Raw genomic sequence first — 25,415 nt, forward strand, 5'->3', positions numbered from 1 at the left:
TCTGGTCGCGCTGGCCCCAGCCCCCGGGCCTCCAGCCCCACCGAAGGCGCCGAAGGAGAGAAAAGCCGACTCACTTCGGTGCCCTCTCAAGCCCCCACTCCACTTCCATCAGCCCCGCAGCCGCTGGCTCCCCGGCTCCACTCCGCGGTCACTTCCTGCTTCCCTCCCCGCACACGTGTCCCCCGGCCGTGAGGCCCCGCCCCCACCGCTGCGATTGGCAGATCCGGCCGGGAGAATAAATTCTCTGGTTCACAGCCTCTGCGGGCTCGGGAGCAGATCCGGGCGGGTGGACCAGAGCCCTGCAGAAACCTCTGCGATCTTCCAAGAAGCCCCAGAAACCCAAGGAAAGGACACCTTTCGCAACGTCCCTGATACCATTTATGTTGCTACACTTTGGCAGCTGAGTCCAACGCCCTGGGTGAGCAACAGGGCAGGACACGTTTGGAGAGGGTGGGAAATGGAATCTCCCACCATCAGCATCCTTCTCTAGGTCAATGGCCCTCAAACTACAGCGCCCAGTGGAACCACCCAGAGAGATGTCAAAACACAGAATGCTGGCACCCTCAGAGCTTCTGGTTCTGGAAGCCTGGGCGGGGCCCGAGGTTTTCTGTTCTGAACTAGTTGTTGCTGATACTCTGGTCCTGGGACCCCTCTTTGAGAACTGCTGCTTTGTTCTCCAGGCCTTCTAGAAAAAGACCATGGGGTAAGATAGCTAGATTTAGCCAAAAATAAAGACAGGATGCCCAGTTAAATTTGAATTTTAGATAAACAACAAATAGTTTTTTACTGTAAGTATATCCTGGGCAGTATTGGGGACATACTTATGCTAAAAACATATTTCATATTTGTTGCTTATCCGAAATTCAAATGTAACCGGGTGTCCTGTATTTTATCTGATGACCCTAGCAGAGGTAACCAGAAACACTGCCCATAATCACAGTCGCCACAGACCAGAGGATCCAATAGGAGCAGACCACTTTTGTCCATAGTTGTGGGCACTGATGATTGCACCAGATCCATGCACTGGGCCAGGAAGGGAAGACGGCGTGGTGACAGTACGTGGTTTCTGCCTTCGGGAGAGTCCCAGACCAGGGAGAGAGCCAGACCAGCTGTCTTAGTCAGCTCGGGCTGCCGTAAGAAAATACCACAGACTGGGTGGCTTAAACAATAGACATCTGTTTTCTCACACTTCTGGAGGCTGCAAGTCCAAGATCAGCCCAAGATCAAGGTGCAGACACGGTGCCTGGTGAGGGTCTCTTCCTGGTTTGCAGATGACTGCCTCTCACTGTGTCCTCACGTGGCCTTTTCTTGGTGCACGCACAGGAAGGAAGAGAGCGGGATCTCTCTCTCTCTCTCCCTCTTCTTATAACGCTTCCAGTCCTATCAAATGAGGAGCCCACCCTCATGGCTTCATTTAACCTTCATTACCTCCTGAAAGCTCTATCTCCAAATGCAGTCCCATTGGGGGTTAGGGCTTCAGCATATGAATTTCATGGGTGGAGCCCTCATGAATGGCATTGCTATCCTTATAAAACAGGCTCCAGAGAGCTCCCTTGCCCCATGTGCCACGTGAGGATACACAAGAAGTCCGTAACCCTGATACGGCCCTCACCCAACCACGCTGGCACCCTCATCTCAGACTTCCAGCTTCCAGAACTGTGACCAATAAATTTCTGTTGTGTATAAGCTAACCCAGTCTGTGGCATTTAGTTACAGCAGCATGAAAGGGACTAAGACACCCCATTTTACAGATAAGAAAACTGAGGCTCAGGAAAGCTCTGTATTGAGCCCAGGTTGACAGGGAGGTATGGGAAACCAAGCCCAGCTGACTCCAGAGATGGTGTTCTTCCTGCCTCAGACATTCAGGACTCACAGGATAGGACGGGACACCCTGATCGGCAAAACGTCTCTCTTCCCTTGAACCATGCCAGTGCCCTACAGCAGGGTGGCCAACCCCCAGGAGACAAATCCTGCCATTTCCCATCTTTCCCACTGAACCCCTTACACACACACACACACACACACACACACACCACCAACCCAAACATACAAATTGCCTCTGTCTTTCTTGCACTCACTGATGGTAAGAAGTGCCCGAGTGTTGCCCAAAAGAAAATGTTTCCTTAAAGCTAAGTACACTGGCTCTTACCTCCAGCCCATCCCCAGTCCATTCCCATTCTCTCCCTCCAAAGCAAACTGTGCCCTGCAGCCTCCATAAGCTGGGGGAGGAGAGGAGAGATGAGTGTGTAAGAACAAACTAATGAGCAGGGGCTCATTAAAAGGTGGTGGGGGACTTCCCTGGCAGTGCAATGGTTAAGAATCTGCCTGCCAATGCAGGGGACACGGGTTCGAGCCCTGGTCCGGGAAGGTCCCACATGCCGCGGAGCAACAAAGCCCGTGGGCCGCAACTACTGAGCCTGTGCTCTAGAGCCCACGAGCCACAACTACGGAGCCCACGTGCCACAACTACTGAAGCCTGCGCACCTAGAGCCCGTGCTCCGCAACAAGAGAAGCCACAGCAATGAGAAGCCTGCGCACTGCAACAAAGAGTAGCCCCCGCTCACCGCAACTAGAGAAAGCCCACGCACAGCAACAAAGACCCAACACACACAAAAATAAATAAAATAAATTTATAAAAATAAATAAATAAATAAAATTTAAAATATAATAAAATAAATAAGAGGTGGTGGGTGCCGTGCAGGCAGAGAGGGCTGCCCCCCAAACGTCCAAAGGCCATAGAACGAACTTGACAGTCAGCAAGGTATCCGCAGGGCAGTGGGATGGTGGCCCTTTCCAGAGGAATTGCTGTAGCTTGATCTGGTTAAGCAACCTGCCAGCGGCAAGCACCTCCCACTGGAGCATGGGGTGGGGTGGGGTGGGGTGGGGTGGGGCGGGGTGGGGCGGGGCCGTGGGTGGAGGGAGACAGCTTCACAGGAAGTGCTGGGGGAGATGGAGAAGGGACACAAGTGGTCCAGCCCAGTGAGTCCTCAATCTCTTCACTGTTGCTTCTCTTATTCTCTCCTCCTCCCCACCCCTTCCTCCTCCTCCTCCTTCTCTCTCTCTGTCTCTCTGCCCCTGCTTTCCCTCCCCCTCCCTCCCTCCCTCCTTTCCTCTCTGAAATCTTGTTTCTTTTAGGAGGTACTGCAGCAACTAAGCACAGGCTTTGGAATCTGACAGCCCAGGAAGAAGCCCAGCTTGGCACGTGAGTTTCCTTGGACAAATTCCCCAACCCCTCTCAGCCTCAGTGTCCCCATCCTGGGTCTGGGCGTCATCACCCTGTGCTCTCTCTACAGGTGACTGCAACTGGAACAAAGCGCCTACCATCCAGCAGGGCACCCATCACGGCAGGCTGAACGATCATTATCCCTCGACCCTCACTCCCTCCTTCATTTATTCACTCATTCGTTTATCCAGTGGATATGTCATGGGCCTCTGTTGGCTCCGCTGGGCCCTGGCACACGGAGATCAGATAGCGTGGCCTGGCCCAGCCTCTCAGGCCTCTCATTTCTTTCCCTTTCCTGAAGTCTGACCACTGACGCATCACGAGGACCGAGATAAGCCTCTGAGCCTGGGGCGCAGGTTCCTTCCAAGTGCGGATGGTAAACCCAGCTGAACTGGCACTGATATCCTGAAGGGATTAAGGAAGTGAAAGTAATAGGAAGTTCAAAGAAGCGCTATTGAAATGTCAGGGGTTTTTTGTTGTTCTTTTAGGGGATTTTCTAAGTATGCCCCACCCATACATCCAGAATTCATCCACTTTGCCCAAAATAACAGCTCTGACTCATCATCCTGCCCTGATTCCCATTGTGCATCCCCCCCCCCACCCCCGCCGCCACCAGTCTGTCCTCCAAACAGCAGCCAAAGTGATTTTTTAAAGACGGAAGTCCAACCACATCAGTCAGTCTACTACTGCAAAGCCTCTGAGAGCTCCTCCTTGCCTTTGGAGTAAACTAGTGGGTAGAGGCCAGGGTTGCTGCTAAACATCCACCACTACTCACAGCCTCCACAGCAAAGAGTTATCTGACCCAAAAGGTCAATAGTGCCAAGACTGAGAAGCCCTAGTGTAATCCCATAAAATAAATCTTCTTAGTATGAAGTGATGACAAAACTCACTCTTTAAAATTTAACACACCCTTCAAGAAGCATCCAGCCTCAGTCAAGGCACTAGTTAGCATTTGATTCACCCTAAAATGCAAGAAAGAAGAGAACCAACTGTCCAGCCAATCTTTATACTCCAATCACTGCAAAAATACACCTACAATCAAACCTCCTAGGCGCTCAATTCCCTCGACCCTTCTGGGTTTTGATTATTTAAGGTTCTGATGTCAGGATACTATGACATCACAGGGCTTCCTAAATGGAAATGCCTGGAACGGCTTTGGCAGGTGGAACAGGTCTAATTGCCCTTAACATTTGCTCTCCAATGTGACTGATAAACTGAGGAAGAGGAGATTCTAACCCGCCTTTTATCTAAGCACCATCCAAAAGAGCCAACAGCGACTTGACGCCACTTTTCTCAGCCTCGTACAGGGAAGAGCTGCCCTCGAGGGCTTGGGGGGGAAATGGACTCAGCAAGCACGTCCCTTCTCACCTTTGTCTAACTGATTAATTCTGAACCTGCACCAGCTATGTTGGAGGGAGGGTATAGAAGTACAGGTTCTCTAAATGTCCATGGACAGATGAATGGATAAAGAAGATGTGGTACATATATACAATGGAATACTACTCAGCCATAAAAAAGAATGAAATAATGCCATTTGCAGCAACATGGATGGACCTAGAGATGATCATACTAAGTGAAGTAAGTCAGACAGAGAAAGACAAATACCATATGATATCACATATATATGGAATCTAAAAAGTGAACTTATTTACAAAACAGAAATAGACTCACAGGCATAGAAAACAACCTTATGGTTAACAAAGGGGAAAGCAGAGGGGAGGGATAAATTAGGAGTTTGGGTTTAACACATACGCACTACTATATATAAAATAGATAACCAACAAGGGCCTACTGTATAGGACAGGGAACTCTACTCAATATCTTGTAATACCCTATAATGGAAAAGAATCCGAAAAAGAATAGATTTATATATATGTATAACTGAATCACTTTGCTATACACCTGAAACTAACAACATTGTAAATCAACTATACTTCAATTAAAAATAAATCAATAAATTTTAAAAAGACAGTAATATTTCAAACCCCCCCCCAAAAAAAAAAGAAAAAGAAAAAAAAGAGAAGTGCAGGTTCTACTGACTTTATACAAACCTATTATCGGGAGAGAAGTTTCCAGTAAGCTCAACCACCAGCTTAATTAAGATATGGAATTACTAGGTAAAACCCACCACTGATTAAATACGAAATCAACCCTGTCTCCGAGATGATCACTGGCATAAATCCACTTTCCATCTTTTCCACATTGGCTTCAAACAACTCTCCTGGCATCTCATAAGTAATTCTATGGAGTCTACTGTGCTCGGTTTTATTCAGGGGAATCACTGAACAAGTAAATTCTACTTCAAGCCTGTTCCTTTAGAGCCCTGTGGATCACACGAATAGCCTGTTGGTTCACTCACTCACTCAGCAAACGTTTGCTGCACACCTACTATGTGACAGGCATGTCTGAGGCACTGGATACACATCAGCAAAGGACACAGAGACAACCTGTGCCCTCACGACGTTGCCAGCGCAGACGCTGCAGGCATTGCCTTGAGTGTCTGTTGTAAATTAAGGCTTATGATGAAAGCTGTTATATAGTATTATTCGGCTGCTTCGTCCCTTTTCTCCTTTATTCTCCAGGAAAGAAACACCCATGCCTTCCACTGCTGGGCAATCTCCCCAGCCAGTGAGGAAAACTCAGCAGGAGAAAACCTCCTTCTTTTGGTGGATAGAGAGGCAACTGGCCCACACAGCCAAGCTTGGGGCCCTCACCTGCAAGGGGGCTGCTGGGAGCAGAGAGTGTCCCAGGTGGCGAGGACACCAGGGGACATGCCAACATCAGCATTGCTGATACTTGCCGAAGAGGCCTCGGAAGAAAAGGAACTCAATCTAAGATTGATTTTTTTTTTTGGATTCTAAAGGAATATTCACTTGAATGCCAAAATTTCTCATTTTTTTCTTCAAGGAGCACCTTAAAACGGCATGAACTTCAGAACCCACAAAACCTGATGTGCCCCAGGTGGAAGATTTGAAGATCTGAAGTGCTGGGAGATTTGAAGCTGGAAAACAGCTTTCTTCGGCAGCCAGAACAGTGCCCTTGCCCACGCCCCCGCCAAGATGTTCACATTCGAATCCCTGAAACCTGGGTGTGTTACTCGACTGGCAAAAGGGTCTTTGCTGATGTGACTGAGGATCTCGAGATGGGAAGATTATGCCAGATTACCCGGGTGGGACCCTGTAATGACAAAGGTTCCTCATAAAGGAAGAGAGGGAGGCAGCACGTCACAGTGAGAGAAGGCGGAGGTCAGAGTAGTGCAGCCACAAGCCAAGGAATGCGGGCAGCCTCTAGAAACTGGAAAAGGCAAGGACCCCTTAGAAGCTCCAGAAGGAACACGTGGCCTTGCACTTTGATGTTAGCCCTTCCGACATCCACAACAGTAATGATTTATGTTGTCTGAAGCCACTAAGTTTGTGATGATTTGCTACAGCAACCATAGGAAACGAATACACTTCTTTTGCCTGGAAGCATCTAATTTCACTGACACCTTTCCCCAGTGGAACTATGAACCACCAGGACCCTCACCCTTAGTCCACTAGGCAGGACCAACTACATAATTTTGGGGGCCTGGTGCAAAATGAAAATGGGAGGCCCCTTAATCAAAAGGCAGTGGGGGGAATGGCCATTAAAAGTATTAAAATACAAAGCCTTTTCCTTTTCTCTGCATCTGCTCACTGCAGACTCCATGGTCCCATCAGACTTTGCTTATAAAACACAAGTTCAGAGATAAAATTATTAGGAATCTCAGGACAGTGACAGCAGAGCATTAACCCAGGCATGGAGCCTTTGGGGGCAGGGGTGGGGTGGAGTGGGGTGGGTGGAGTCAGGCCAGGGTTGGTTATTCAGCAAAAAAGTCCACAGAGAGATTGAGAACTAGGATGTTGAAGATGGAGGGGAAGTACAGACAAGACCACAACTAGAGGCCAAAGTCATCAAAGCCAGCCCAGGCAGGGAAGCCGTAGACACCCCAGGAGACGGGAAATAGGGGCTGGACACACCACAGAGGGAGCCTGGGTCTGGGAAGGAGATATTCCAATTCCTACCGGGAAGGAGAGATTAGGCAAGAAAACAAGCAGGAGCATCTCAGCAACCAGAAACCAGTGGACCAGTATCTGGGGTCTCCAAGTTTTCCAGGGGCCTATGAAATGGTTACGAACTGAAAAAAAACACATTGGGTTTTGGTTCCCAAAAAACAAACGGTAGAAATTTAAATTAACAAGTGTTTAACGCAATGTCTATAAAACCTTGTTAATTGTTGACTTTGGTATTCATAAAAATTTAATTACATTCGGAAAACAATCTCTTAGCGTTTCTCCCTTCAAGAGAATTCCTAAGTAGGCACAATAATGGCCAAGAAATCACAACCAGTCATAAATTAAATAAGCTTCGAGACAAATCATTTCAAAAGCAAAATTATAAAAAAATCTTTCTGATTATTTTATGGGGGTGGGGGGCAAGTACTTAATGTGGAATGTGGGAGCATTTTAATATACTTGGGGCAATATGGGGTGAGATCTCCAAAAGCAGGAGTCGTTTAGGGAGCTACAAAGATCTTAAGAGGCCCCAGGGAATGGGGAGGGAGGCTGGATTCCAAGAAGCTTTATTTCTTTCTCCGAGTGGGAGCAGAAACAAAACTCATTTCATGTGGATTTGCTGTAGTTTGCGGACGGTTGGTGATAGGGACAAAGTAGGGCTGGGTGAACCTACCCGGAAAGGATGATTGTTTCCTACTGTCACCATCGTCCCCAGGGAATGGGACCAGCAAGAAGGAAGGAAGCAAAGGAGGAAGGGAAGGATGGAGGGAGGGAGGGAGGGAGGGACAAAACCACCTCTCTGTGCTCATGCGAACTATCTCAACCTAACAGGGAGGTTTCCTAATTCGGTTTCCATTCTTGGACTTCTTATGGGTGAACTGTGCAACCCCCAAGTTCACATATTAGAGTCCTAACCCCCAGTTCCTCAGAATGTGACCTTATTCCTAGACAGAGTCTTCCCGGAGGTAATCAAGTTAAGGTGAAATCATTAGGATGGGCTCTAACCCAATAGAGCTGGTGTCCCTATAAAAAGGAAATGTGGACACAGAGACACACACCGAGGAAAGACAACATGAAGAGACATGGGGAGAAGGCAGCCATCTGCACGCCTGGGAGGGAGCCTGGCCAGACCCTTTCCCACGGCCCTCAGGAGGGACCAAGCCTGCCGACACCCTGACTGGGGGCTTCTGGCCTCCGGAACTGTGAGACAGTAAATTTCTGTTGTTTCAGTCACGGTCTGTGGTATTTTGTTACAGCAGCCCTAGCAAACTAACACAGGGCTAAAGGTCACTGTAGGCCACACCATAAAATTTAGCGCCAGGCAGAACCTCCAAGAGCCTCTGGCCCCGGCCCCTCACTTCACAGATGGAACCCTGGACGCAGAGCTGGAACACACACCTCCCACCAGCCCCATTTCTCCCATGACTCACACATTTGTGAGTCCCTAATCCTCCCGGGCTGTCGGATCAGAGTCCTAGCTTTCTGGCCCAACCGTGAAAATGATTATTGTAAGCAAGACTACAGGGAAACGGGTCAGAATACCAAAGCTCAGGCTTCCCTGGTGGCGCAGTGGTTGAGAATCCGCCTGCCAATGCAGGGGACACAGGTTCAAGCCCTGGTCCGGGAAGATCCCACATGCTGCAGAGCAACTAGGCCCATGCGCCACAACTACTGAGCCTGCGAGCCACAACTACTGAAGCCCGCACGCCTAGAACCCGTGCTCTGCCACAAGAGAAGCCACGACAATGAGAAGCCCGCACACGGCAATGAAGAGTAGCCCTCGCTCACCACAACTAGAGAAAACCCGCGTGCAGCAACAAAGACCCAACACAGCCAAAAATAAAGAAAGAAAGAAAGAATACCAAATGTCATAAAAATGTTTCGAGTACTTTCCAGGCGGACCCACTAACAAACAACTGACATTCCCAACCCCCGTCTTAAACGATCCTGCAAGCAAGAGGTACGGATACTATAGTTATTTTCATGGTGAGACAGACTTCTACAACTATTTAAAAATACTACTTCACTGAGACTTCACACAGACTCACCCTGGCCTTTTACCCAAAGTTGTTGTAATTGGTGAGGTTTTACAGTCCTGCCACGTATTCTGGAAACATCAGCCGGGACCTGAAACAGGTAACAATACAGACAGAAAACCTTACACATAAGAGGCACTCAGAAAAAAAAAATCATTTGTCTAATTAAATGGAATGATAGAGCCATGCAAACTGTCCTGGACCCTCTGTTTCCGCTAATGGGGTTGATCCGTCAGTGTGATTTCCCAGGAGCTCGCTTAATAAAATGATTTAAAATATAGGGAGGAGAAAAGATATTGATCACTCTAACGCTCAACAAAAGAAGGATAGTTCAATACATTACAGAACATAAAGGCAGTAGACTTTCAGGCAGTTAGTCAAAACGATAAACACTGTAGCAGCAGAGGAAATAATACATGATATGGTGCTTTGTGAAAGAAGCAATGTACAAAAATATATGCCATTTGTTATTACAATGGCAAAAAATACACAAATAACAGAAAATTAAAATTCATACAAATTAAAGTAGTTGGGTGATGAGAGTGTAGAGTTTTCCCCCTCTCTACAACGTTATGTTCTTTTTATAATTTATTTTTTCTAATTTATTTATTTATTTATTTTTGGCTGCGTTGGGTCTTCGCTGCTGCGCGCAGGCTTTCTCTAGTTGCGTTGAGCGGGGGCTGCTCTTCCTTGGGGTGCGCGGGCTTCTCACTGCGGTGGCTTCTCTTGTTGCGGAGCACGGGCTCTAGGCACGCGAGCTTCAGTAGTTGTGGCTCGCAGGCTCAGTAGTTGTGGCGCACGGGCTTAGCTGCTCCGCGGCATGTGGGATCTTCCCGGACCGGGGCTCGAACCCATGTCCCCTGCATTGGGAGGTGGATTCTTAACCACTGCACCACCAGGGAAGTCCCCTCTTTTTATAATTTAAACACAATGCAAGCAGGTATAAAAGGAGATGAATCCAGAAAACAAGGCTCACTGAGCTTAAATAACATGACTTAAGGTCAGTAGTGAAACCCAATGTAGACTCTCCTAACTCTATGCACAAGACTCCCAGTCAATAAAGTAGACTCTGTGCTTATATCCCAAACCACCTGGATGCTTCAGAAAGCCAGGTTCCCTTGAAAATTTCCACGATGTGTTTTAATCAGTCATTTCCCATGGATTTTCTTCACCTCATTAGCTCTCCAGCAGGCCAGCTGCAGGATGAGGTCGTCTGCATGTGACGAGAACCAGAGGCGGTTCCCCCCATCACCCTCCCACCCACGCATGTGCTCCTCCCAGAGTCCCTGGAACTGCCTGTCGCCACCAGGCAGGGCTGTCACAATGCAGGTCACGTTTCGTGTCTTGCAGCTCACAGACAGATGGTTGGCGGGGCCTTGGCCCGGACAGAACACGTGAGCCCCGGGGTGCCCACAGACGTGGGGGCTCCCACCACCCGCCGGAGGCCCCATCTCTGACCATCGCAAAGGCCCCCTAGATACTCCCAGGAGACCATGCGCTGAGGGCACAGCGCTCACACCTAAAGATCCTCTTCTCCTCCAACCCAACCCAGAAAAGCATACAGTTCGGGCCTTCACACAGGGCCCCTGACACGTACCCAGCTGCCTTCAGGGGGGCCTCGTGACAGCTGGACTTTAGAATGTCTCCGGAGGTGCCTGCTTCTGGGGTGGAAAGGGCTATGCTGAGTTCTTCCAGAACCTTCCACAGCCATAGCGGGGAAGCACGCTCTAGTCCATTTTAATACCAAAATCTACTCTGGGTTCATTACAACAAGCATGGATGATCTAGTATGTAACCACCTCTGTGCTCTCTCTAAGCCACTGTTATTCCGTCTCCAACTGCACTCCCCTCCGAAAAATAATTTGAAAGCGTTTAGTCAAACAAATGATGTTAAAGCAAGAATTCATCCTCTTCCTCGTTTTTTAATTCATCAAAGACACACTGAGGTAACTACCAATCAGAGCTTCAAATCAACATGAGATACCAGGGCCACAGAACTGAGAGGCCTTCACTCCAACCAAAAGCAGAAGAGATTGGATTTGAAGTTGACTTTGCCTCGTTCGGCTTTGGGAAATATTAATAATAGATAAACACCATACTAGGCAGTCCCTCCAAGCTCAGGAACCCCAAGCTGGGAATCATGGCTGCACGGGGTGGGGAATAAATGAAACACATAGTCCTCGACTTTGAGAAGCCAGGAAAACAACAAGTAAATCCACGCCAAACAATTAACTATGCGAGTGGCTCCCAACCCTTGTCCGTTGCTGTTCTAACGTGGCTACCAATGAGGTTTTCGACCCTAAAGAGAATGATAGTGAATGTGTGCCATCCCTTGGGTGAACAGAGAAGACACTTCATAAATACTTGTCAAACAAACGAGCGGTGACCTGCAGTTTTGGTTTTTTTTTTTTTAAATGAATTTATTTATTTTATTTATTTATTTTTGGCTGTATTGGGTCTTTGTTTCTGCGTACAGGCGGGTGGGGGGCTACTCTTCACTGTGGTGCAGGCTTCTCATTGCGGTGGCTTCTCTTATGGCAGAGCACGGGCTCTAGGCACGCAGGCTTCAGTAGTTGCAGCATGCGGGCTTCAGTAGTTGCAGCACGCGGGCTCAGTGTTTGTGGCTCGTGGGCTCTAGAGTACAGGCTCAGCAGTTGCGGTGCACGGACTTAGTTGCTCCGCGGCATGTGGGATCCTCCCGGACCAGGGCTCGAACCTGTGTCCCCAGCATTGGCAGGCAGACTGTCAACCACTGCGCCACCAGGGAAGCCCTGCAGTTTTTTAAAGACTCTTAATTTTTACAGCACACACTCCCGGGGCAAGACTTCTAGAACGTGATCTCACCAAGACCTCTAAATGCCAAATTAATCAAAGAAGCTGAGTGCACCTGCTCCTCCAGGATGCTGTTGAGACTTGAAGTGACAAGGCTGGCAGCGGACTTGGGGGAGGAGCTCACCCTAAGATGGTCTCTTCCCCGTAAATGCTTATTCATTCTCTTCTCTTGAAGATGTTTCCCCATCTTTGAACCCTTATTGGGCAAGACTGCAGTTACTACTCAGCTGGAAACCAGTGCCACACCCATTAACTGCTGAAAGTTTTAGAACAGAGATCATTAAGGGTTGGAATAGTGAGGGTGGGAACCTATAGAACAGTGAAGGATGTCGTGGGGTAGACCGAGAGGAAAGGAGAAGGCATTCTTGATGGGAGACCCAAAGACCCAGAGACAGACATTAGGCGAAATGTTTTGAAAACTACACAGAAACTGGCCAAGCCATAGCAGGGAGGGTTTAGACAGCATGCTTACTGATTCCAACCTAAATCATCTGCAAAGTCACATCAACACGGACCCTACATTCCATGTAGCATGGTAACCCTTAATTATATAAAACCTTGGACCTTTTTTAAAAAAATGAATCATACAGGAATACCCTGGCGGTCCAGTGGTTAGGACTCGGCGCTTTCAATGCCAGGGCCCGGGTTCAATCCCTGGTCAGGGAACTAATAAGATCCAGCAAGCTGTGCAGCGCAGCCAAAAAAAAAGAGAAAAAGAAAAAAGAGTCATATATTTGTCAACCATTAGGAATAAAAGAGTCATATATTTGTCAACCATTAGGAATATAAGCTACTTAAGAGTTTGGTAACATCTCACACTTTTTTTCTACCCACCACAAAACTTATTTCCTTGAGGGCAAAACCCTTGACAACTGTATCAGTCAGGAAATGCTGAAAGTTTTAGAGCAGTGGAGTGGCCTGCTCTGAGGACGAGGTGGGGAAGAATCTGGAAGCAGTGGGTAACAAGGATGGGAGGAAGAAAAGTCAGGGTGTTCAGAGAACAACACAATTCACAGGGAGAGAGACGCAATCTTCCTGGAGACACAAAATGTGCCCCGACGTTAGGCGGTGGCGTTTCCTGACATCATACCTGCTCCTATTCCCAGAACAGAAGAGAAACTAAAATAACTAAATAAAAGGCTTTCCTTGAGTCCCCACGGCACGGGACTCAGAGCCTTCCTCATTAAAGGAAATTTGAAAATTGCAACCTTGCCTTTCCTGGGGTTATAGCGGGGCTCATAGGGTGACCAACCATCCAGGTTTCAAAGGACTGATGGGTTCCTTGGAAGCAAAACTTTGGGTTTTAATTGGAACAGTTCTGGGCACACCAGGAGGAGTGGGTCTCTCCACGTCACATCACTCACATGAAGGGAAGCTGACTTATCCGTGCACAGAGCTTTGCTAGAATTTTCCATTATCCAGATTGAATGGTGGGCGCCATAATCCCAGTCCCTCCACAGGCTTAGGAATCTCGAAGGTCAGGTTAGTACCTTGCTACCCGACGAGTGACCTATGACCTTGCAGTAAGGGCTCCACCTAGCAGCCCCCGGGGCGGGGGTGAGGCTGGTAGAGATGCAGAGTCTCAGGCCCTGCCCCGACGTGACGAATCAGAACCTACAGGTAACCAGATTGGGGACTCTGTCCCAGATGGAGGGACTGGAATTATGGCGCCCACCGTTCAACCCCGAGGAGCAGGAGGTTTAGGGATAAAATTCGTTCCTTAAGTGGTCCGTGCGTCTGCGCATGTGCTGTGTCTTTTCTCATTTCAATATCAGGGGAAACCATCCAAAAGTGGTGCTGAGTAAATTACAGCTTTGTATTAGCAATGACAGCATCCCGCTGCAGGAAGGCCACGGGGGATCCTGCCTCAAGAGTCATCTTATTTCCTCTCTTCAATCTCTTCTCCAGATTTCGAGAAAGAGCCTGCAACAGGCCAGAACAACAGTTCAGATTCAGTGGTCGCTTGGTTTATTAGGGCAGCATTTCTCAGCCGCAGCACTGTTCACATTCTGTGCCGGATCGCTCCTTGTTGGGGCAAGGGGGGCGCTGCCCCGTTCATGGGGGGACGTCTAGCAGCATCCCTGGCCTCTGCACACTGGGTGCCAGTAGCAGCCCCTCCCAGCTGTGACAACTAGTAATGTCGCCTAAGGAGCCAAACAGCCCGCAGTTGAGTACCACCATCTCAGACAAAGAAAAGATTAGGGCACCGAGAACTGAGAGGAGAGATTAGGGCGCTCTGCCTGCCAGGGAGTTGGTTCAAGTCTCGAAAACTAGGCCAGGCTGATCCCTGCAGGCTCCTGGAGAAAACCAGCTGGGTGACCTAAGGCCCACTCCATGTCCAAGGTGACATCGTCTGCAGTGACACTAATGACGACGAGCAGCCCCACTGTCCTCGGCTCATGCCGCCTGCCCCTCCACTTACAGCTGCTCTTTGTTAGTATTTAACCACAGAGACAAGGAAGGCCTTTCTGCCTTTTTAGTAAAGTGCCATGCTGAAGGATATCAGAGGATTTCTAACAGCACTGTTTTAAAAAAAAAAAAAGACTGGGTAGTTTCTGTTAGAATCACCATAGTCAACCATCTGGTTGAGTCCTCAGCCCTAGTGACAAGGCGTAAAGTCCTGGGCCCTGGCAGCTCCATCCCCTACTTTTGGCAGTGCTGTCTACTGTCTGAGTGGCCCCAGAAAACCTGGGGACAGGGGAGAAGCTCCCACCTCTACCTCCAGGCCAGCCTGAGCCTCACCCTTGCTCAAGGAACGTAGACAAGGAACGACTCTGTTTTGTTCATTTGAAGATGCACGAACCACCACTCCACCCCCCAATTTTGCATCTCGGAAATCTGACTCATCTCGCCGCAACGTGACACTTGCCGTCAGCCAGGTGGCAGGTGGGAAGCAGCCATCACAGCCCGATCAGGCTCCAACAATGGAAGCACAGGCATGAGATTCTCAGTAGGGCCTTGGAAGTTGGGAAGGAGCAGAGGGGGACTCTTCTGGCCCCTGGGAGACAGACGGTCATGAAGCACGGGTGAGGAGGTAGGGAGTGACATTCCTGAAGAAAGCAGAGGGGGCCAGTCCCACATCCACACTTAAAGTGTGGGCCCTGAACCGGCAAAAGCAGAGTCACCCGAGGTCTTGCAAGACATGCAAATTCTCAGGCTCCACCCCAGACGTACTGAACCACAAGCCCTGGGAATAGGGTCCAGCAACCTGTGTTTCCACAAGCCTTTCAGGATATTCTGATGATGCCCAAGCTGAAGAAGCACTCCTCTATATTTCTGGCTTAAATCTATAAAGTTGGCTTAAATCAAGAGATTAGCACCAATGGCTTTTATTTGTTTTATGGATTCTTTTAAGAAATGCTACATCAGGGCTTCCCTGGTGGCGCAGTGGTTAAGAATCCGCCTCCCAATGCAGGGGGACATGGGTTCAAGCCCTGGTCTGGGAAGATCCCACATGCCACAGAGCAACTAAGCCCGTGTGCCACAACTACTGAGCCTGCATTCTAGAGCCTGTGAGCCACAGCTACTGAGCCCGTGTGCCACAACTACTGAAGCCTGCGCGCCTAGAGCCCGTGCTCCGCAACAAGAGAAGCCAACGCAATGAGAAGCCTGCGCATCCCAATGAAGAGTAGACGCCGCTCGCCACAACTAGAGAAGCCCGCACGCAACAACAAAGACCCAACGCAGCCAAAAATAAATAAATAAAATAAATAAATAATTTTTTAAAAAAAAAGAAAGAAAGAAATGCTCCATCAGCAACACTCTAAATGAGGACTAAACTGTATGAGAAAAAAAAAATACTACCTAAATACTCTTGACCTGAGAAGTCAAATACGAAGAAGTGTCACAAAATGATTCTCCTTCCAGTTAATTTTAATTATATTGCCTTTATATCTATTCATAACATATCTGTGTATAGGTATATTTTCTTTTATGTGTATGTAATAATAGAAAATGAAGCATAAATGAGTTCTTTTAATAAGTAAAACTTAAGATTTCTAACTATAAGCAAGTCTTATAGTTTGGGGCAGCATCTTCTTCTTTTTCTTACTCGGTGGTTCACAGAATAACAGCGCCTCGTCGAGCTGATGGAGTCTTAGATTCAATAGAATGCATGTTCTCTTCGCTAATGTTGCTTGGTCTAACTGAAATCTCTTGTGATACAGTTTAATCCGTTTCTTCAGCAAGGCTAGGCCGCAGTTAGTCACCATCTTCTATGCAAGGATGTGTCCTACACTCAAAGATGATAAATGGACCTTTTCTCAGCCTTATTCTCCCCCGCTAGGCTCTTGCTCTGAACCCTGCATCGGTCCCAATCCTCTCGGCGTCATTGTGGCTTTCCTTGGGTACTCCTCCTCAATCCCAGAGCAAGCTGCCAGGCTAAGTGGGGCATCTGGACGGCAGCTGTGCACTGCTGGCAGAGGCCGGCTTCAACCCTTGAAAATGAACTGAGTTAGGGTATCCGCAAGGGCCTGTGAACCCAGAAACAAAGCCCCCCGTAGGACCTAGCACCCCAGAGTTCTCAAGTTAAGTCAGGAAACCAAAGAAGGCAGCTAGCACATCAGCATGAGAAGCAGCCCTCGGTGACATTCAGGCTGCCAGTCGGCAGCTCCTGGACCTTTCCACCAGACTTCTCTCTCAGGGCCTGCCTGAGCTCTGAGGTCCTTTGGTAGTCCGACAGAAATTGACTAGAGGCTAAAATAATTGCTTTGCAGCCAAGATAAAAACAACCTAGAGGGAAACAGGATAGGAGCCTGGTGTCTGACATGACACAGGAAGCAGCAGTGGGCTCAGCCCTCTGGCCTGGCCTCTGGAAGCAAGCCCAGCCCAGAGAGAGAGACAGGCCCTTCTTTTCCTTTGGGCGTCAGAGAATCAGAAAGTTCGGCTGCAAAGATGGACTTAAGGAGGCATCCAAACGGAATGATGCCTCGGCGCTGAGCACTGTACAACACGGTGGCTTTAAATACTTAGAGGTGATGGTCAACATTCATTGAATGAAAGGGTCCCAGATAAGGGTGTAGATCTTGGGATCAGCATACGAAAACTTAAATAACTTGCAACGTGCAATTTATTTGTTTTCACTTGTTGCGGGCGGTCGGGGGGTGGCGAAGGGGACGGGTGTTTGTTGTGCTGTTTGGTGGGCTGTGTCTTCCCTACGAGGATGAAAGTTCCAAAACACACTGTTCAGCCTCGAATCACCAGCCCCTAAAGAAATGAACCTGAAAAAAAAAAAAAGGACTTCCCTGGCGGTCCAGTGATTAAGACTCTGCACTCCCAACGATTCAGGGGCACAGGTTTGACACCTGGTCGAGGAAGGTCCCGCATGCCGTGTGACATGGCCAAAAAAAAAAAAAAGAAAGAAAGAAATGAACCTGCACAGGTGGTGGTGCTCAAAAATAAATCTGCTGAATTCACCAGTGACTCCATTGGTTCAAAGCCCTCCTTCTAGCTTAGACTGAAGATTCTCAACTGGTCAGGCTGGGGAGAGGGGCGGAAAGGGCAGGGAGATATAGCAGGATCACATCGGGAATTTGTTTAAATTACATACAATAGCTAACACTTTACCTTGCACAGGGAACCATTTTAAATACTTAACCCTCATCTGATCTTCAGGACAACGAATGAGGCTAGTGACTGATACCACGTCCACTTTACAGATAAAGAGACGGGGGGCACGCCCCCATACTAATGATTACAGTGTCTGAGATACGCCTCGACTGGCAAGGTCCTGTAATTGAGGATGACTGCCGTGGGGACACTGCTGGGGTGGGACGGCCACAGATCCTTCAGCGTGTCACCGTAGAGGCACAGTGGAGAGCCACTGCCTCGGCTTATCTAAGTCAACGGCTGAACCAAATCAGTGGTCATCTGCTGAGTTGGGACGTGGCACACCAAGAAGGACAAGCATCCCCTACAACATCCCCCAGACGTGGATGTGTGGCCTCTTCCTGAACGCCACCTATGACGGGGACCCTACCGCCAACCTAGTGAAGGCGTTACATCTCTCCCCATAGCATTTCTACCCAGTAGGTCCAGCTTTGCCTCTGGAGGCTCCGACATCTCTCCTGTGACCTAAAGGCAGCATTCAGCTCATCCCAACTCTTGCCTCTTCCAACCTAAACATGGGTTTCTCCAACTGTTCTCCCAGGGACCCGGCCCAGCTCCCTCACCACCCACACTGGTTCCCTCAGGGTGTGGTACGGCTGAAAAAACACCCTCTCAGAGAGCTCCCGGCCCTGCCTGCCCTGCTAGGGTCACAAAGCTTCCATCCATGCAGCCTGATTGATTCTTCTTATGTTCTCCCTCATCGTTTTCCAATTTGGAAAATACCAAAAAGAATAAAAGAGAAAAAAAAAATCGTCCCATATATTTCTGTGTATGTGTGTGTGTGTGTGTATGTGTGTGTGTGTGTGTGTGTGTGTGTGTATGTACATGTGTATATGTGGGTATATATGTAGCTATACATACACCTATATACGCATATACATATATACACGTGTATATATGTATGTAGGTGTGTATATGTATGTATTCACACACCTATATACACACCTATACACACAGCTATATATGCATGTGCACATGTACATATGTACACGTGTGTATATTTGTATACGTGTATATAGGTGTGTATGTATGTACATTTGTTTATATACATGCATACACATTTATATATCCACATATGTATATTCACATATCTATATTTATATACATATATACACACAAACATGTGTATACATATAATTTAAATTATATAATGTTATATGTTTGTATGCATTACTTATATAATTTCAAATTTATAAATATAAATTGATTTATATGAAAATACAATTATTATATTACTATTACAATATTGCATAATTATTATATTATTGTACAGAACGATCACATTATTTTACTTTATACATATATATATCTAATTCCATAACTTCCTTTTCTTACCATAGACGTCTCCCAAGCTGGTCCACATGACATTACCTCTTCCTTCTTGCTCACGCTGTGCGGGACTCCACTGCGGAGATGAGCTGCATTTTAACTGATTGGTCCCCTCCTGGGGGGCTTCTAGGATGTTTCTAATCTCTTGCGAGTATCGACAATGCACTAGTGATTACTCTTGGGCCTCCATCCTGAAGTGCGGATGAGGATACTTCCCCAGGATCCATTCCTGGAAGTGCAAGCTGGGCCCTCAGGTGTGTGCAGGTTTTCTCTTGACAGACGTCAGCAAATGACACTTCTGGAAGAGCTCTCCAAATTCCACTTCCATTATCAGTGAGTGGGAATTCTTTTTCTTTTCCAAATATGATAGGGAATAACAGCACTTCATTGATAATCTTCCCCCAATGTTTGGGGCCCTCCTATGTGTTAATGTGCCAGCTATGTCCCCAGAGAAACACAGGGTTCAGTGGTTGAGGGCACAAGCCCTAGGGTTTTCACCCTGCCTCTACCTCTTATTGACGGTGCCTTGATTTCTCCATCTATAAAATGGGAGAACTCAGAGCTGCCATGAGGCAGGAATAGTACAGGTACAGCACTTAGCACAGAACCCTTGCCCCCCTCTTTAAATGTAAGCTAGTCCGTGGAACTCCATACATCCTACACGAGCCACCTCCTTCTCTCACTTCTCCCAACCACCAATTCACCTCTGGTTCTCCCACTATTCTTTGCTTTTTTGTCTTCCTCCTTAATCCTCTTGATCTTCCTGACTACACTCTTTTTTTCTTATCCTGGCAGCCCATCTTTTTTTAAAAACTGAAGTATAGTTGATTTGCAATGTTGTATTAGTCTCTGCTATACAGCAAAGTTATTTAGTTATACATACATACACATATGTGTGTGTGTATATATATATATACACATTCTTTTTCATATTCTTTTCCATTCTGGTTTATCACAGGATATTGAATATAGTTCCCTGTGCTATACAATAGGACCTTGCTGTTTATCCATTCTATATCTAATAGTTTGCATCTGCTAACTCCAAACTCCCAATCCATCCGTCCCCCTTGGCAACCACAATTCTGTTCTCTAAGTCTGTGAGTCTGTTTCTGTTTCGTAGATAAGGTCATATGTGTCGAATCTTAGATTCCACACATAAGTGATATCATATGGTATTTATCTTTCTCTTTCTGACTACTGCGCTTAGTATGATAATCTTTTAGGTCCATCCATGTAGATCCTGGCAGCCCATCTTTATGTGCAGATCCCCTTCCCTCTGTTTTGAACCACACCTACCTGGGATGTTGCCCCTGTGGGCAGCTCTCAAGCCCACCCAGCTTGCCCAAGCATCAGGCCCACTTGGTGAATGCCTTGTTAAAATCCCATGGTACCATGTGCACAGCACATCTACCAGCCAGCTAAGCCAACGGAGAAAACTGATGGATGGCACCAATGCAGCTTCTCCCCTGTAGCACACGAACCATCTATAGAGTAAACTGTTCTAAGAACACACTCCGGGACAGGCAGTAAATTAACAAGCGTTGGTTTGAAGTCTTTCTTTACTATTTGGAAAACACAGACTAAGGTGAACGTCCCTTGTCTTTTGCCATAACCTCCCTTCCTTGTGTTCTCCTAAAATCCTACTCAGCAAATTCACAGTTTCATCCACAAGTCTCTAGGCATTCAACACACCTGGGCCAGGAGCATAGTTGTTCAGTAATGTCAGCCAGAACTTGTATTATTGGTGACCTCTGGAAATGACTTAACCCCCATTCCCTAAACCCACACATGGGCCTGCACTTCCATAAATAAAGATTTGCACCTGTTGCCGCCCCACTGCTAACCCCCATCCCCAAATCTAGAGCCCAGAAGTAAAAGGCAACACAATTAGCCACATACAACCAGAAGAACAGGCTCTGTCAGTGAGGAGGTTGGCACTGGAATTGAACAGGACCAAAGCTGCTTCATGATGATTTTTCTGCTGGGTGCAGTGACCTTTCGTTCCATGTTTATTTGGAAATGACCTTTAAGCAGCAATCAACAAAAATGAAATGCTTCAAAGGAACACATTAGATAATGCAGATGTTCCCTAGTGATAAGTTATGCCCAAGGAATACAGGGGAATATAAAAGCAGCTCTGCCCTGGGAAGCCACCATCTAGGCTGTTCATTAGACTAATAAGTGAATACAGAGTTCTCGCAACCTTTGTCAATCAGACCACTGAGGACCTGAAGCCAGGCTGACCTGGGCAGGAAACATGATTATTTCCAGAATGGAACCCAAACTACCAGTTGACATTTCATTTTAATTCTGTTTGGAGCAGAGGTAACTGTGTTACTTGGATGCCCAATAAGTGATTTACCATCTTTCAGGGAAAAACATCCCAGAGGTCTGGGCGAGGTGGCAGTTGGTGAGCTCTGCATGCCCCATGCTGGCCTCATTTCAATGGAAGACGTCATTCATTTACATTAACGGACTCATTACTGAGCATCTACCGAACACTGGGCTCTTCAGGAAGTGCTGGAGAGGCTTACACGCTAGAGAGAATTCAGTCCCTCGAGGTCAAAGCCATGGGATACAACTGGGACGCTGAGCCCACAGGGGCAGGACCCTCTCCACCAGGGCATGTTTCTCTCCTTCAACTGCGTCTCCTCCATTCTTTCTCTCCCACTGTCCCATTTTCCTCTTTCTTCCTTATGTTTAACCCTACCAATGATGGCAGTCCAGAAATCACCAAACGGTGACCCCTGGAGTTTAACGAATCACTCACCCCGAAATAGAAGCAGCTGAAAAGAGAATCTCAGAACCAAGGGCTGTGGCCTCCTCTGCACCTGATTAGAGAATCCTAAAATCTTCTGAACCTCAGTCCCGGGACAAATACTCTTCCCTGCTCTGGGGGATCCACTAGGGGGATCCACTGAGGAGAATCCATCAAGGGAGAGGGTATCCTTTCCTTCCGGGGAAGGCATCCTACAACATCCCCTGGTCACGTCTACTGGCCCATAACATCTATCACTGCCCCCAAGCAAAGCCCACCTCCCAAAAGGACTTCCACGGAGCAGAGGTGAAGTCCAATCCCAACTCTCCCACACCCAAAGACACCCTCACCTCCAACCCCTTTAGAAAGGACAGAGGGAAGTCACAGCCTCAGGACATGTCTGCCAGGGGACCCTGCGGAGGCCACAGATGGGAACCAGGCAGCCCGGAGTAGGCAGGGGCTTTGGGATTCCAGGATGGCTGACTGTGTAAATTGTTCTTCTCTTTGATTAAAGGTGATCTATGGGGGTTGGGGACTGTGTGAGGAGGGTAGGAGCTTTTCAAGATTCAGAAGGTGAGGGAGAGAGTGCCTGGAAGTCCCAGCCCAGTTCACGTGCTAGGTTTCCCACCAGCTCACCGGGGCAAGTCACATCACTGCTCTGCTTCTCATAATGGGATGGAACCCTGAGTGACCCCCAAGTGGCAAACGTCTGTGATCCAAAACCATTGAAAACAGGTACTCAAACTGAAACGGAGCAGAACCTTATGGTCCTTCCCCACCATGTCCTCAGCCTGCCTTTTGTCTGTGGAAACACTTTAGCCAAACAATAAGTTTAATCAGAGAAGTGAGAAAATGCAGGAACAAAGGAAAACAGTCCAACGAGACCAAATAATAACAGTTTAGCCATTAAGCAAAGTCAAGGACCTTTAGTTCTTCCTCAAGGGCTACAGATAATATTCTGAGCCATATCCTCTGAGCTGTCTTATAGATACTGAAAGCCCCATCAGGTGGAGGAAGTTAACTACATGATGACCAGACTGTAGCCATGACATAAGCTGCCACAGTTCCAAGAACTGGCCTCAAAGAAATGGGAACAAACCGACCCTGGAATTAAAGACTAACTGTACTTCAAACAATCAACTACTATAAAGCTACAGTAATCAAAACAGTATGGTACCGGCACAAAAACAGAATATAGATCAACGGAACAGGATAGAAAGCCCAGAGATAAACCCACGCACCTATGGGCACCTAATCTATGACAAAGGAGGGAAGAATACACAATGGAGAAAAGACAATCTCTTCAATAAGTGGTGCTGGGAAAACTGGACAGCTACATGTAAAAGAATGAGATTAGAATACTCCCTAACACCATAAACAAAAATAAACTCAAAATGGACAAAAGGCCTAAATGTAAGGCCAGACACTACAAAACTCTTAGAGGAAAACATAGGCAGAACACTCTTTGACATAAATCACAGCAAGATCTTTTTGACCTACCTCCTAGAGTAATGAAAATAAAAACAAAAATAAACAATGGGACCTAATTAAACTTAAAATCTTTTGCACAGCAAAGGAAACCATAAGCAAGACGAAAAGACAGCCCTCAGAATGGGAGAAAATATTTGCAAAGGAAGCAACTGACAAAGGATTAATCTCCAAAATATACGAGCAGCTCATGCTGGAGAGGGTGTGGAGAAAAGGGAACCCTCCTACACTATTGGTGGGAATGTAAATTGATACAGCCACTATGGAGGTTCCTTAAAAAACTAAAAATAGAACTACCATATGACCCAGCAATCCCACTACTGGGCATATACCCAGAGAAAACCATAATTCAGAAAGACACATGCACCCCAGTGTTCACTGCAGCACTATTTACAATAGCCAGGACACGGAAGCAAGACAATCAAGACGACGCTGATCAGACCACCGCATGACCAATTTCAAGATGACCGTCAGAGCTGACCGGGCTGTTTCTGCGTGTAGCCCCTCCTTCTGCCTACGAAAGCTCTTGCCCACTGACTGGGGGTGGGGGGTGGGGGAGTTGGCCTTTGTACAGGAGTCCACCCTCCCTCTCCCACCCCCGGTTGCCGGCATCCGAAATAAAGCAAACTTTCCTTTCCACCAACCCTGCCTCTTTATTTGCTTTTGAGTGGTAAGCAGCCGGACCCCACTTTCAGTAACAAAACCAATCCTTGTGCCCCCATGTTCATAGCAGTACTATTCACGGTAGCCAAAAGGTAGGAGCATCCCAGACATCCAGCAACGAATGAATGGATAAACAAAATGGGTTCTGTCTCTACCACGAAATACTATTTGCCCATAAAAAGGAATGAAGTACTGATACATAATACAATGTGGCTGAAGCTCGAAAACATTATGTTCAGTGATAGAAGCCAGACGCAAAGGACCGCAGATTGAATGATTCCATTTATATGAAATAGGCAAAGCAGGTAAATCCATAGAAACAGAAAGCAGGAGTGAGGAAAGCGTTTTGTAACTAGAGAGAGATGACAGTTGTACAACACTGTGAATGTATTAAATGTCACTGAATTGTTCAGTTAAAATAATTATATGGTATATGAATTTCACCCCAATATTTTTTAAAGTCTGTGAGATGTAAGTTCACCATAGTTAAGCTCCAGCGGTGGTTTTCTGCAGATGTATTTACCTAACTAGGGAAGGGTATGGGAAGGGTTAATAAGAGAAGACTTTAGTTTGGGAGAAAGAAAAAAAAGTGACATTGGGGTTTCCAGAACCACTTCCTCCATTTCTATCTGGGAAACCCCATTGTCACTTTTTTTCCTTCTAAACGTAGCTAAATTAAACTCTTATTTCTCCAGCGGAATTATATGTCTATTTGTTATTAACTGTCTCCCCAACAACACTAACTCCAAGAGGGCAAGGATTTGCCTGGTTCAATACAGTAACCCGGTGTCTGGACATGGGTAAGCATTCAATAAATATTTTTGAGTGAATGAGTGAATGAAACTATATAGACTATCCTGTTTACATTTTTTCCTTTTAAAAAAAAAGCTATAAATATGTTGGTGGAAATGTAAAATGGTGCAGCTGCTATGCAAAACAGTACGGAGGCGCCTCAAAAAATTAAAAATAGAACTACCACATGATCCAGCCCTCCCACTTCTGGGTATATATCCAAAATTATTAAAAACAGGATATTGAAGAGATATTTGCACTCCCATGTTCATTGCACCTTTATTCATAATAGCCTAGAGGTAGAAGCAACCTAAATGCACACCCACAGATGAGTGGATAAAGAAAGTGTAGGATATACAACCAATGGAATATTATCCAGCCTTAAAAACAAAGGAAATTCTGACATATGCTACATCACAGATGACCCTGGAGGACATGATGCTAAGTGAAGTAAGCCAGTCACAAAAAGACAAATACTGTGTGATTCCATTCACATGAAATATCCAAAGTGGTTAGACTCTTGGAACAGAAAGTAAAATGGTGGTTACCAGGGGCTGAGGGGAGGAAAAGTTGTTGTTTGATGGGTATAGAGTTTCAGTTTTGCAAGATGAAAAGGTTCTAGAGAGCTAGTATACAGCAATGTGCAGATAGTA

General features: G+C 47.0%; 1 protein-coding gene and 1 long non-coding RNA gene across 16 annotated transcripts in view; one reads left to right on the forward strand and one right to left on the reverse strand.

Annotated features, from left to right (window-relative positions):
• SLC39A11 (solute carrier family 39 member 11) overlaps positions 1–25,415 on the reverse strand; it is a 426,997-nt gene that overhangs the window by 344,725 nt on the left and 56,857 nt on the right. For 4 of the 15 annotated variants that reach the window (XM_082439849.1, XM_082439860.1, XM_082439859.1 and 1 more), the window contains exon 1: positions 75–202. The exons of 9 other annotated variants lie outside the window; for them this stretch is intronic. The gene's annotated coding sequence lies outside the window, so the exon portion shown is untranslated. Of the gene's footprint in view, positions 1–74; positions 203–25,415 lie in introns of those variants that run through there. 2 more of the 15 variants (XM_082439850.1, XM_082439846.1) reach the window with 2 other exon arrangements.
• LOC309649661 lies at positions 2,957–9,099 on the forward strand. The gene is made up of 3 exons (XR_014257235.1): positions 2,957–2,979; positions 3,136–3,202; positions 3,294–9,099. It is a non-coding gene; the product is annotated as an uncharacterized lncRNA (long non-coding RNA).

The sequence above is a fragment of the Balaenoptera physalus genome, assembly GCF_965194825.1.
Source record: "Balaenoptera physalus genome assembly, chromosome: 20".
Classification (NCBI taxonomy): Eukaryota; Metazoa; Chordata; class Mammalia; order Artiodactyla; family Balaenopteridae; genus Balaenoptera; species Balaenoptera physalus.